This window comes from Tupaia chinensis, unplaced genomic scaffold (assembly GCF_000334495.1).
Source record: "Tupaia chinensis unplaced genomic scaffold, TupChi_1.0 Scaffold150112_1, whole genome shotgun sequence".
In the NCBI taxonomy this organism is placed as follows: Eukaryota; Metazoa; Chordata; class Mammalia; order Scandentia; family Tupaiidae; genus Tupaia; species Tupaia belangeri.
Genome location: NW_006209952.1, coordinates 513,961 through 527,941, shown reverse-complemented (window position 1 = coordinate 527,941; position 13,981 = coordinate 513,961). Strand labels below are relative to the sequence as shown.

The 13,981-nt window shown below is 38.6% G+C and overlaps 2 pseudogenes; one reads left to right on the top strand and one right to left on the bottom strand.

Annotated features, from left to right (window-relative positions):
• Positions 1 to 1,736: 1,736 nt before the first annotated feature.
• On the bottom strand, positions 1,737 to 2,216 carry LOC102498269 (ubiquitin-conjugating enzyme E2 L3 pseudogene; annotated as a pseudogene).
• A 9,083-nt stretch (positions 2,217 to 11,299) lies between these two features.
• Positions 11,300 to 13,981, top strand: part of LOC102495763 (synaptotagmin-like protein 2) — a 3,001-nt pseudogene continuing 319 nt past the window's right edge.

Here is a 13,981-nt window from a genome sequence, read left to right as displayed (position 1 = left end):
ACAGAGATGCCAGAGACAGTGTGGGAGGAGAGTGGGAGATGGCAGAGGGTAAGAGAGAGGGAATCAAGGATTGGGGGGGGGGAGAAAAACATACAGAAAACAAGAAATGGAAGATTATTTACTGATAATAATGTGTTTGTTGATCTGCTTGATTGAGACAATATACAGTGTACTTTGGATGGAAAATCTCATTTTGTATGCTGTAATGATGTACAGTGAATGAATGCAAATAAATAAATTGAAAAAAAAAGAAAAGGAAAAATAATTTTGCACCAAAATAAACACAGAATAAAATTATCACAGGGCATAATATCATAATTTGTGCCTTTCTCCCTTCCCATTAAAGAGAGCCACAAATTGGGCCAGCAGTTGCCATGGTGAATAAGAGAGCCACAAACCAAGGCCATTCTTTGATCACATCTGAACTTTAATGTGAAATAGTGTTTTTAGGGACAAAAAAGTAGATTTTCCGCTGAGAATTTTTTCTCCAGATTCATTTCTAGATTAGTAAGTAACCTCTGTATCCTTCTCTCTATTTCTCTCTGTCTCTCTGTGTCCTTTGTGTCTCTTTTTTTTTTTAAGGTAAATATTCTCTGGGCTCTGAAGTCCTTACTTTGTTACTTCTGGCCTTTTCCCCTCACATTTAGGAGCAGCACAAACCAAGACCCATTCAGAGATAGCTAGTGAATTTCACAAATAGTGCTTTCAAAGATTAAAAAGATTTTCTATTGAGCCTTCTTAGTCCAGATTCATTTCTAGATTTTTAGGGCAGGTTATGTATCTTTTCTCTGCCTCTCTCTGGGTGCTGATGAGTTTGTTGTTTTGGGGTTTTTTTGTTTTGGTTTTGGTTTTGGTTTTTTTTGTTGTTTTTGGGGGGTTTTTTTGGAGAGATTTTCACTATAGGGTGCGTGCGCTCGCCAGAGAGAGACATTAGAGACAGAAAGTGAGAAATCACACCCCAGGGGGAATGGTCACGCCGCAATCCCTTCTCCATTCTCCTCTCGGGATCTTGGGTACGCACGCACACGTGCCCAGCATGAGTTTTAAGCCACCAGGTCCAGGACACGAACCGCGTTCGACTACGTGGGAGTCCAGCAATATAGCCAATACGCTAACTGCTGGTCCCCTGTTTTGTTTTGTTTTGTTTTTTAAGGTTAAGTATTTTCTGGGCTCTAAATCCACTCCTTCATCTTGCTAATTCATGTCTTTCATCCTTCCCATTTAGGAGAGCTCAAATAAAGGCCCATTCTAGATGTCTACTAAATTTAAGCCCCTCCTTTAACTTGTTTTCTCTTGACTTTTCCCCCTTTCATTCAGGAGAGGCACTAATGATGCCCATTCTGAAATGGCTATTTAACTTCGGCTGTTACTCAGTGATTTCAGAGGTTAAAAATGAAGATTTTCTGCTGAGACTTTTCTCCAGACTGATTTCTAGATTGGTAGGGCAACCTATGTATGCTTTTCTCCACCTTTCTTTTTCTGTGTCTCCCTATGTCTTTAAGTTAAAAAAAATTTTTTTAAGGTATTCTCTGAACTCTTTTTTTTTTTTTTAACATCTTAAATTTTTAATCCTTTCTTTACAGGTTACCTAGACCACTTTTGATTAAGAAAACTGTAGAAAGTTAGTAACTGCCACAAGCAAATGCCAGGCGGTGGCCCATGTCAATTTTCCACAGACTCCTGCTTTTGAGGGTGTCTGAAGCACTGCTCAGGGTCTCTGCTCACACTTTCTGGGATCAATCGTGGCATATTTTAGTCCACAGGTCAGTTTTCTCCACATTTCTTTGTAAACTCTTCAGTGTTCTTACAGATTTTTATGGTCCTTAGAGTATTCTTCAGCTAGGTCAGCCCGGAGAGGATGCTCGGGCTGGGGTGTCATTCACCAGAGCTATGAGGGACTGGATTACTTGGTTGGTTTTGGTGGCTGGCTTCCAGTTTTCAGCACTAATTACTGGCAGACAGACCTGCCCCTTTTCATTGATGTTCAGGTGGTAGATCTTTGTTTTAAATGTGGTCTTCGTTGGTTTGAATGGATACTCTGCTGGAAAGTTGATTTCGATTCTGAAGGCCCCCTTGTCATATGGAGCGTTGTCAGGAACAATAAGCCCTTGCCAAGTCAATAAATTAGCTTCACCAACCTGGATGTTATGGAAGTTTTTCATTCCACATTTGCAGATTTCCTCAAGCTCCTTCATCTGCCTCCTGCTGGCCACCATCTTGGATCTCAGTATTCTCTGAACTCTTAAACCACCTGAGCTGGCTACTTAAAATGTTCCTGAATAGCGCTTTTGCATGGTGTGCAGGCATGACAGGCAGTTTTTTATCATCCTCCTGTGGCTCAGCCTCCATGCACTAAATTTCTAGACAGGTCTAAGTGAACAGTGTCTAAATATCTGATTACTATTAGGGTCAGACTATTCCTCAATTTCCACTAAATCTGATGCACAAAAAGTGAAAAACAGACTGGAAGAGTGATTGCAGACTCTGCATGACTCTGAGCACTCAGATTGAACTTCAAGAATTAGGAAGAAATGGTACCAGCAGTTAGCATAATAACTATACTACCGTTCATGTCCCAAACCCGGTGGCTTAAACTCACACGGGGCACATGTGTGTGCATGCCCAAGATCCCAAGAGGAGAATGGAGGAGAAGGGATTGCAACTTGGCCATCCACTCTGGGAAGTGATTTCTCGCTTTCTATCTTTCTGTCTCTGTCTTTCTAGCAAGCGCATATGCCCTATAGCAAAAACCTCTCCAAAAAAATTTTTAAAAGAATTAGGAAGAAATTCCAAACCATCAGAAGACCATAATTTACTGTGTGGGTCCAAGAATTTAGAAACCAAGAAAATATCTCTCCTCCAAGATTAAAAAATAACTCTTCATCCATAGACCATACAATAAATTACTCATGAAAATTTCAGATTTCTAATTTGGAGTATATATAGTGACAAAGCTAACAGAGATGTAAGTTTATTGTATCACTATACAATGAACTCCAGAAGACACAAGAGAAAAGAGCCAATGATTTCCAGGAAGTTCTTGCATGATCCAAAAGAGGAGGTACACACCATTAAAAAAAATCAAAAGGAGCTCTTAGAGATGAAGATTATAATACAAAATATCAAAACATCCCTTAAAAGTACTGAAAGTAAACAAGACCATACATAAGACTGGATCTCGGATGTAGAAGATAGAATCACTGGCCTAGAACATCCACCATGAAAACTGAGACATCTACCATGAAAACTGAGAAAGGAGCTCAATATAATGAGAATAATATATGAAGAATACTATGCACAATTAAATGAACAAACATCCAGATAATTTGTAGTCAGAAAGTGAAACAACTAATAAGGGCATTGATAATCTATCCCATGAAATTCTAGAGGAAAATTTTCCAAACCTAGAGAGACATTCAAAGATCCACTCCCAAAAAATGCACATGATCCCAAGGATCCCAAACAGAACCAACCTAAGAGTATCTTCTTCAATTCATATTATAGCCAGATTGACCAAAACCACAGTCAAAGACAAGATGCTGAGATTGGCATGAGAGAAATGACAAATCACTTGCAAAGCCTATCCCATCAGACTAACACTAGATCTCTCATTGTACACAGAGCAAAGGAAACAATGGAGAAATATATTCAAAGTGTTAAATGAAAAAAATTTCCATCAAGAATACTGTACCCAGCAAGATTATCATTCATATGAGAAAAGAAGATAAAAATTTTCTCAGGTAAACAAAACCAGAAAGAATTTATCATCTCCAGTATAGCACTTTAAGAAATTCCAAAAGGGTACTATACCAAGAAAACTAAAGACAGACAGCAATAAGAGAACAAAAAGCAAGCAAGTATACGGCCAACTTAATGGTAGGAACAAGCCTGGAAATATCGATAATAACGTTGAATGTGAATGGATTAAATTCTCCAATCAAGAGACTTACTGAATGGATTAAAAATCAGAAACCTTCCATCTGTAGCCTTCAAGAAACCCATCTCTTGGTTAAGGCATATACATAGACGTAAAGCGAAAGGCTGGAAAAAGATGTTCCATACAAATGAAAACCAAAAAACAGCAGGAGTAGCTATACTGATTTCAGACAAAATAGGCTTTAATACAAAACATTAAGAGACAAGAAAGGGCATTATATAATAGTAAAAGGGCTAATTTGACAAGAAGATATAAGCTTATAAATATCTATGTACCCAGCTCAGGAGCACCCAAATATATAAAGGAAAGACAGCTATACCTAAAAGGAATAAGAGACTGTAACAGAAATAACTCTTAAAGATCTTAACATATCATTATCTCTTTTAAACAGGTCAATGAGAAAAAAAATAAACAAACAGATTCAGGATCTAAATGATACCATAAATCAAATGGACTTGACAGACATCTATGAACTTTCCACAAAAAAAGTTTCTCAGTCCCGCATGGTACTTTATTGGAGATTGACCACATGACAGGCACAAAACTAGCCTTTACAGATTCAAAGGTATAGAAACTATATCCAGCATCTTCTCTGACAAAGATGGAATTAAACTAAATATTAATCTCAAGAAAAACCCTCAAAAATACACAAATAGACATGGATCCTGAACTCCAGCTGTGAAATATTGCTCTCAGAAACTTAAAATGAAGATTTTCATCTGAGACAATCCACCCACACACATGCCCATTTCTAGAAAGGCAAAAATCCAGGCCCATCTACACATGGATCCTGAACAGTTGTAAAATTTTGCTTTTGTATGCATAAGCATGCCACAGAGTTTTCCATTTTTACTTTTTAAAATTAAAATCTAAAGTTTTTAAAATTCTTTTTTCTTCTTTTAATTTTACATTTTCCTCCTCTCTCCACTTCTGTAATTCTTTTCCTTTTTATCTTTATTGATTGGCTTTTCAGCTTCTACACACTATGTGTCCAGACAGGTCCAAGTGGACAAGGTTCTAAAGGATCTAAACATCTGAATATGATTAGGGTCAGAATATTCCTCTATTCTCACTGATTCTGATGCGCAAAGAGTGAGAGCAGAACAGAAGAGAGATTGCAGATCACTGCCTCCTACATGCCTCTGAACACACATACTGAACTTCAAGAATTAGAAGAAACTCACCATCCACCAGATGACTAGAAATCACTGCAGGGTCAGATATGGAAAAATAAGAAAATACCTCTCCTCCAAGAAAAAATAACCCTTTTACATGCTCAGACATTATGATGAAATCATTGAAAAGGAAGATAAAGAATTTAGAATTTTCATGGTGACAAAACTCACAGAAATCAAAGAGGAGACAATGAACTGCTGAAGAGACACGAGAAAGAAGCTGATGAGCTCCAAGAGTTGAGGAAATTCTTGAAAGATTTAAAAGAGGAAATCTGCACTATAAAAAAGAAGCAAATGGACCTGTTGGAGATAAGAACTTTAATACAGGAAGTCAAAACCTCCCATTAAAGTACTACAAGCAGGTCTTTCATCCCAGCGTTTGGTGCTAAGAGTGAAGAATGTGTGCTCTGGGCTCGGAGCACACATTTATTATTTAAAAAGAAAAAAAAATAACTTAAAAAATGTTTTAAAAAAAACATTTTACAAAAAATCCACATCTGAGAAGAAGATTCCTCATGGCTCCTGCAAACTAGTTATTTCAGGGCACAAGAGAAATGATTTACTACTGATAACTCAGCCTCCAGAAAACGAGTTAGCATGGTAGGGAGCCCCTATGGCCTTCTATCTCTGTCTCTGTGTCTCTGTCTCTCCCTGCTTCTGTCTTCTCTTTTTTTGTAATTTTTCCTTTATTTGATTTTTTTTTTAAAGTAAAGTTTTTTCTCTTCCTCTCAGCTCCTTTTTTGTCTTATTAATAATCCCCTCTGGTCATCCCACCCAGGCAGGAGGGGCGAGCCTTCAGAAGAAGATTCCTCATGGCTCCTGCAAACTAGTTTTCTATTTTGTGCTTTTTTTTTTTTTAAAGAAAAACAATAATTACAATTTTTTGAGTCTGTCTTTTTTTCCTCTTTCTTTGTTGTTGTTTCTCTCTCTCTTTCACTTAATTTTTCTTGTCTCTCTACTCTTTAATGTCTATTTAATGTGTTTCTAGATGGATCTAAAAGCACTGTAGCTAAACATCCAAATACTGTTAGGGTTAACATATCCTTCAGTATCTACTGAATTTGCTACAACCAGCGATCACAACAGAACAACAAAGAGATTCCAAATCACCACTTTCTGCTTATTCCTGAGCATTCAGATTGAACTTAAAGGATTAGAAAGAAACACACCATCCATCAGGTGACAAGAAATCATCGCAGGACCACAAGAAATATGGGAAAGCAGGAAAATACCTCTCCTTCAAGGGAAAAGAATAGCTCCTCTTCATCCACAGCAGTTCAATGGAAATCATGAAAATGTCTGATAAAGAACTTAGAACATTCATAATGGTGAAGCTAACAGAGATGGAAGAGAAACGATGAACTGCTCAAGAGAAAGGAAAAAGAAGTTGACGAGTTTCAGGAGGTGAGGAAATTCTTGCAAAACCTAATGGAGAAATTACACACTTTAAAAAAGAATCAAACAGAACTGTTAGATATGAAGGCTAATACAGGAAGTCAAAAATCTCCCTTGAAAGTATTAAAAGCAGACTAGATCATACAGAAAATAGAATCTTAGATGTAGAAAATTGTTGGCCTAGAAAAATCCACCACAAAGACTGAGAAAATGGCCCAAAACTTTGAGAATAATACATAAGAAATACTAAATACAATCAAATGTCCAAACATCCGGATAATTGGCATTCCAGAAGGTGAAGAGACCCATAATGGCATTGATAATCTATTCCATGAAATCCTGCAAGAAATCTTTCCAAACCTAGAGAGGCATTCAAAGATCCAGTCCCAAGAAATACAATGACACCCCCCCAACAGAATCAACCCAAGAAGATCTTCTCCAAGATACATTATAGCCAGATTGACCAAAACCACAGACAAAGACAAGATACTAAGACTAGCAAGAGAAAACAGCAAGTTACCTACAAAGGACATCCCATCAGGTTGATAGCTGATCTTTCAATGGACACAATCAAAGTGAGGAATGAATGGAAAAATACATTCAAAGTATTAAGGGAAAAGCAATTTCAACCAAGAATACTTTACCTGGCAAAATTACCCTTCATATGAAAAGACAAGACAAGAACATTTTCAGATAAACAAAACCTGAAAGAATTTACCAACACCAGATCAGATCTCTAAGAAGTTCTTCAGGGAGTGCTATATCAAGAAATTTAAATATGGTCGAACAGAAACAAGAGCTCACAAACTAAGAAAATGGCCAGCTTAATCATGGGGACAAGTCTGGAGTTGAATTAATTGGGAAAATTGAACCACAACAGAATATAGATTAAGTACATGAGACTGAACAAGAGAAATAGAATTTTATGACTTTTGACTAAAACATTTTTTTTTAAGGCTTTGTTTCTGGTTTTAAGGATTTTTGTCTTGTCTTGAGCTGCCAATACATTCATGTGCCTACTGTTTGAACAGAATCACAACCTGTTTCCTGGCTTTACGTTTTAAGCAAATCCTAGCATTTCTTTGATTTATTAAAGCTAAAACTGTTTTTCTTGAAATTAAAAAATATAGTAAAAAAGACAATTAATGATCATAGAAAGCTATATAGTTAGGCACTATCTTATAGTATATTCTTTCCACTCAGACTTTCATTCCTAAAGTCAGACATGTATTCATAGATAAGTATATATCAGCAGAGCTTGTATTGAAAGTAGTTAAGATTATTTTAATAATTTTGTGAATCAACAAAATGTGAGGGAAGGGAAGAAATGGAAAACTGAAAAACTTAGTGTTAAGAGGAGGGTGAGAAATGGGAGAGGGTGAAAAATAGGGGGGAAATAAATATGTATGAAACTAGAAATGGAAAATTGATGATAACATGCATGATTAAGCCACTGTGCAGCATATTCTGGATGGGAAATCACATTTTGTATGCTGTGACAATGCTCAGTGAATGAATGTAATTTTTTTAAAAATTTTAATCAAAAAAATATACAAATACATGGAAATTAAATAACCTACTTCTGAATGACTTCATGACTACCGAAGAGATTAAGAACTGAAATAAAAAGATTCATGGACCCCAGGCCCCACACCATCCTGGACAGAAACCTGCTACCCACACCCAAGTTTGCCTGTTTTTGGCCTCTGGCTTCAACTTCACAGTTGTGAAGTCCCCGCCAGTCAGTGCACCAGACAAGACAGGTAGGATAGCTGCTTTGCTCTCTCTTACTTACTGTTCTCCTCTATCCATTCTAACTTGTTCTTCTCTTTTTGAAAAACAGCTCTCTGCCCCCTTTGGGGCTTTTTCTTTTAATCTCTGTCCTTTTCTCATCTAGGAGAGAAACCTGCTTGCCTGTTTTTGGCCTTGCGCAGCGTTGCGCAGTTTCCATTTTCATACCAATTTTATTTTTTATGAATTGATGTTTTTCCTTTTTCCTCTTTTTCTTCTAGGACTTCTTTTTTCCTAGCCTTCTCTATTTCCTACCTTCTTTTTCTTTACCTTACTTTTCTGTTTTAGTTCTCAGGTCTTACCCTCTGCCTAGAGAAATTTAGGCAAAGTGGCTAACCATCTGAACATTTTGAGTTTTGGAGAATTCTTTACACATCAGTGTAGAGGTGGCAAAATTAAGTGAAATTCCCCCTTCACAAATATGATTGTAAAACTCCAACTGCGATTCCCACATTTGAGGACTTAGTAAAAGGGAGAGATAGCACAAAATTATTTCACAGTGGGGAAACACACAAGTTCACAGTCACTGAATCACTCTCCAACAAACTGACCAGAAATGAATACATTACCATATGACTAAAAGCCTATGATTATTTCAACTGATACAAAAAAAGCATTCAACAAAATACAACATGACTTTATGATCTAGGAGTAAAATTGGCATACAAGGACCATTTCTTAGCATAATTAAAGCCATTTATGAAAAAAAACACAGCTAACATTATACTGAATGGGAAAAGAAAAACTGAAAAATTTTCCACTAAAAATGGGTAAAAGGCAAGGATGTCCACTTTTTCTGCTCCTATTCAGTATAGTACTGAAAGTTTTAGCCAATGTGATCAGATAAGAGAAGGAAATAAAAGGCATCTCAAGGGAAAGAAGGACTGAAATTATCTCTGTTTGCAGATGACATGGCTGTATACATATATGGAAGACACAAAAGTATTCATGAAAAAAACTCCTCGAAATAATAAATGAATACAGCAAACTGGTAGGATACAAAATTAACTTACAAAAATCTATTGCACTTCTGTATACAAACAAGCAGACAGAACAGACTGAAGAATTCCATTTACTATAGCCACAAGAAGTATAAGATACTTAGAAATAAAACTAAACAAGGAAGTCAAATACCTCTACAAGGAAAACTATAAAAACCTTAAAAAAGGAAATTGAAAAGGAGACTAAAAAGTGGAAGAAAATATCCCATGTTCCAGGATTGGCAGAATCAATATAATAAAAATGGCAAGTCTACCCAAATTAATTTACATGTTTAATGCGATGCCTATAAAATTAAGAGACATTCTTCACAGATCTAGAAAAGACAATCATAGAATTTGTCTGAAACCATAAAAGACCCCGTTTTGCTAAAGCCATTCTATGCAAAAAGACTATAGTGGGCATCTCACTTCCTGATTCCAAAATACATTACAAAGTTGTGATAATCAAAACATCATGGTATTGGCACAGAAATAGACATGAGGACCAAAGGAACAGAGAAGAGACTCCAGAAATAAACCCCAAAACATACAACCAACTCATCTTTGACAAAGGATACCAGTAAGTCCACTGGAGAAAGGAAAAACCTCTTTAACAAATGGTGTTGGAAAAACTAGGTGTCCATCTGCAGAAAGATGAATCTGAACCTCTACATCACCATAAACAAAAATCAACTCAAAGTGGATCAACGATCTAAACCTAAGACCACAAACTATAAAACCATTGGTGGGAAATACTGGGGAAACTCTGGGAGACATTGGGGTAGGCAAAGACTTAAGCAAGACCCCCCAAAGCACAGGCAATAATCCCCCAAATAGACCAGTGGGATTATATCAGGTTAAGGAGTTTCTGCATAGCAAAGGACACTGTAATTAGTGTGGATCAACAACCCTCAGAATGGGAGAAAATTTTTAACTGTACCTCAGATAAGGGACTGATAACCAGTATTCACAGGGAATTCAAGCTGCTTACCCAGAAAATGATTAACCCAATTAAAAGATGGGAAAATGCACTGAGTAGGGACCAGCAGTTAGCGTAATATCTATATCATTGAAGTCCTATGTAGCCAACTGCGGTTTGAGTCCTGGACCTAATGGCTTAAACTCACGCCAGGTGCAGGTGTGCCCGTGCCCAAGATCCCGAGAGGAGAATGGAGAAGGGATTGTGGCATGGCCATCCCCCCGGGGGGGAGGGGTGAATTCTCGCTTTCTCTCTCTCTCCATATTTTTGGTAAGTGCATGCGCCCTATAGCAAAATAAATAAATAAATAAAGAACAGTGCTGAATAAATAACTCACTCTCTAAAGAAGACATATGAATAGCTAAAAAACAGTTTTTAAATGCTCAACATCCCTTTTTGTGGGGCACCTACACATCAAGGCTGCCCAGCCCTGATAGCACCCACAGCTGGGCCACCCACAGAGCCAGCAGTGGAAGAGTCGCTGGCACCTCACGGGAGAGAAGAGGCTTGCCGTGCTCAGCCTGAGGGAGGTCCAGGGCTGAGGAGCTGCATCTGATGGTGAACCTTCTTGCTGATGGGAGCTTTCCGAAGAGTCTCCAGGAGGTGTAGGACATCACATGGCAGGACAGAGCAAAGAGCATGTGGGTGATGCTCCAAAGCTTCTACCTCTCATCAAGGTGATGGTGACAGGAGCAGAGAGAGAATGAACCATGTGTGAGACTTATCTAGGTAGAGGGTGTGCTACAAGTACTACTGCAGGAGCAAATCACATGCCTGGCAAGGAATGCAGCATCCCTCTGAGAGCTTCAGGAGGTCATCCAGTGGACCATTGCTTCCTCATGGGAGAGGGGATTTACGAGCTTCCTATCAGCTGCTGAAAACTTTTGCTGAGCCACAACAAGACTTTTTCTGTAGAACTGAACAAGATTTTATTTCATATCATTTTTGCATCTTTTAATTTTCCTCATTGCAGGCTTAGTCAGTCAGCCCTGAGAATTTTAAGCCATATTTGTTACAATTACTTTTGTATGTACTTCTCAAAATGGTTGACTTAAACTTCCTGACCAAGGAGGAACAAGAGACCATCATGAAGTTTCTGCAGCAGGATTTCACCCAGATGAGGGCTGAGGAGGAGAGAGTCAGACATTTGCCTGAAAAAATTAAGGATGACCAGCACCTGAAGAATATGAGTGGCCAGTGGTTTTAAGAAGCCAAGGCAAAGAGGCACAGAGACAAAATCCATGGTGGAGATATCATAAGAGCATCCATGAGAAGGAAGAAGCCCTTGGTAGCAGCTGAGCAGAGTAAGGACAGAGCAAATGAGCCAAAGGAAAGCTGGGTGAATAATGTCAAAAAGATGCTTTTCTTCCCCCAGACCTAGCTGGTGATACAGAAGAGCCAGAAGAAGATGCAGCACCAGCAAGCCCAAGTGCCAGTGTGAGAAATCCAGCTTCCACTGTGATTGAAATGTCACAGGAAAACTCAAAGAAATCAACTGCATCTCCAGTTAAGCAAAGTAAGAATCCATTTAATAACTCTAACTTGCCAGAAGATCATTTATTGCAACAAACCAAAAACGAACAGCAAAAAAATGGAAGAACTTGTTTATTTCAGACTTCAAAAGAGGATGAATTGTCAGAGACAAAAGTCATCAGTCCCAGATACCTCAAGTTCACCAAGCCCTGTGGATGGGACCCAAATCAAGGCTCCAATCCCCAAAGCCAGAAAAATGATCAATAAATCAAAAGATTTAAAGCAAGATGATAACCAGTCTTTTCCTAGACAAAGGACGGACTCCCTGAATGCAAAAGGTGTTCCAAGAGGGATCCTCAAGCGCAACTCCAGTTCCAGCAGCACAGACTCAGAAACTCTGTTCTAATCACAACCTTGAACCCAAAAGCAAAATTGTGACACCTGACCTAACCATCCACTGAAAGAATATCTAAAAAGGATCATTCTTTAGAAGATGACTCTTCTCCAGACTCACTGGAGCCATTAAAGCACTGAGGTTTTCTGCAGCAAAAGATAAACTTCCACAGAGTCCCGGGCTAATTCAAGGCCAGGAAGTGGGAGAGTTCAGTGTTTTACAATCTGACAGCTTGAAGAATGGAACATAAGTTGCAGGGGACTTAAACGAGTTTGAATATAATCCTACGCCTTCTCAGTATAGAAAGCCTTTGCCTTTTCACCTCTCAGCCTCAAGATTTCATGATACTAAAAAATTACTGGTACTTTCTAATGCTAATTTTTCTTTCTTTATTTTTTCTTTTGAGAGGTTTTGCTATAGGGCACATGCAATCGCCAGAAAGACAGAGAGAGAAAGAGAAATAGAAAGTGAGAAATCACCCCCCATGAGGGATGGCCATGCCGCAATCCCTTCTCCTCCATTCTCCTCTCGGGATCTTGGGCACGCACGCACACGTGCCCGGCGTAAGTATTAAGGCCCCAGGTCCAGGACGCGAACCGTGGTCTACTACGTGGGAGTACAATGACATAGCCATTACAGTAATTGCTGGTTCCCGTCTTCTGGTTCTTTTTCAATTAATGGACTCCCTTTGCCTTCAGAAATTTTAATTGCAGGATCACAGTCCACTGAGAATGTCCCCACCATCAGTGAACACAAAGCTAAACCATCAGAATTAACAGTCTGAATCTGAATTGCCCCAAAGCTCTGCTGATGAACAGTCTCTTTGTGTCAAGCTTGTTGAGCCTGAGCCATCAGAGGTACTGGATCATAGTTCTAGAGACCATCAGCAAGGTTCAGAAGAAGAACCCAATTCCATTTTGAAAATTTTGAAAAGGAAAGCTGCTAGGAAAATGCCTTCCAAAAGTCTAGAAGACATTTCATCAGATTCCCCAAATCAAGCAAAAGTAGATAATCTACCAGAAGACTTAGTACATAGTGCTGAAGATGATCAAAAAGCAGACCAGGAACCAGAAACAAATGAATGCCAACCAGGAATTTCCAGTGACTTCACAACCTGATAATCAGTTTTCCCACCCCAACAAACTCAAAAGGATGAGTAAGTCTGTTCCAACATTCCTCCAAGATGAGGTGAGTGGAAGTGTGAAGTGTGTGTACAGTGGAGACTTTGGCAACCTGGAAGTTAAAGGAAATATTCAGTTTGCAATTGACTATGTGGAGTCACTGAAAGAGTTGCATGTTTTTGTAGCTCAGTGTAAGGATTTAGCAGCAGCTGATGTTAAAAAACAATGTTTAGACCCACATGTAAAAGCCTGTTACCAGACAAAGGCAAAATGGGCAAGATAACACTCACAGTGAAGAAAATCTTGAATACTGTGTATAACGTGATACTAAGGTATAAAGTTGAAAAGCAAATCTTAAAAAACACAGAAGCTAAACCTGTCTGGCATCAGGATACATTAAAGTGCAATAGTTTCCTAGGGGATGTAGAGCTTGATGGAAACATGGGACTGGGACAACAAACAGAACAAGCAGTTGAAGTGGTAACGTATGGAAGCGGAAGACAGCACCAGTTGCTCTTGAAACTGAAAAGAGAGGTGAAACGAAGCTAGCTCTCCAGTATGTCCCAGAGCCAATCCCTGGTAAAAAGCTTCCTACAACAGGAGAAGAGCCTATCTGGGTGAAAAAGTGCCTTGATCTACCACTGCTAAGGGGAAGCCATCTGAATTCTTTTGGTAAATGTACCATCCTTCCAGATGGTACATGCAGGAAAAGATGCCAAAAGATAAGAGTTGTAGG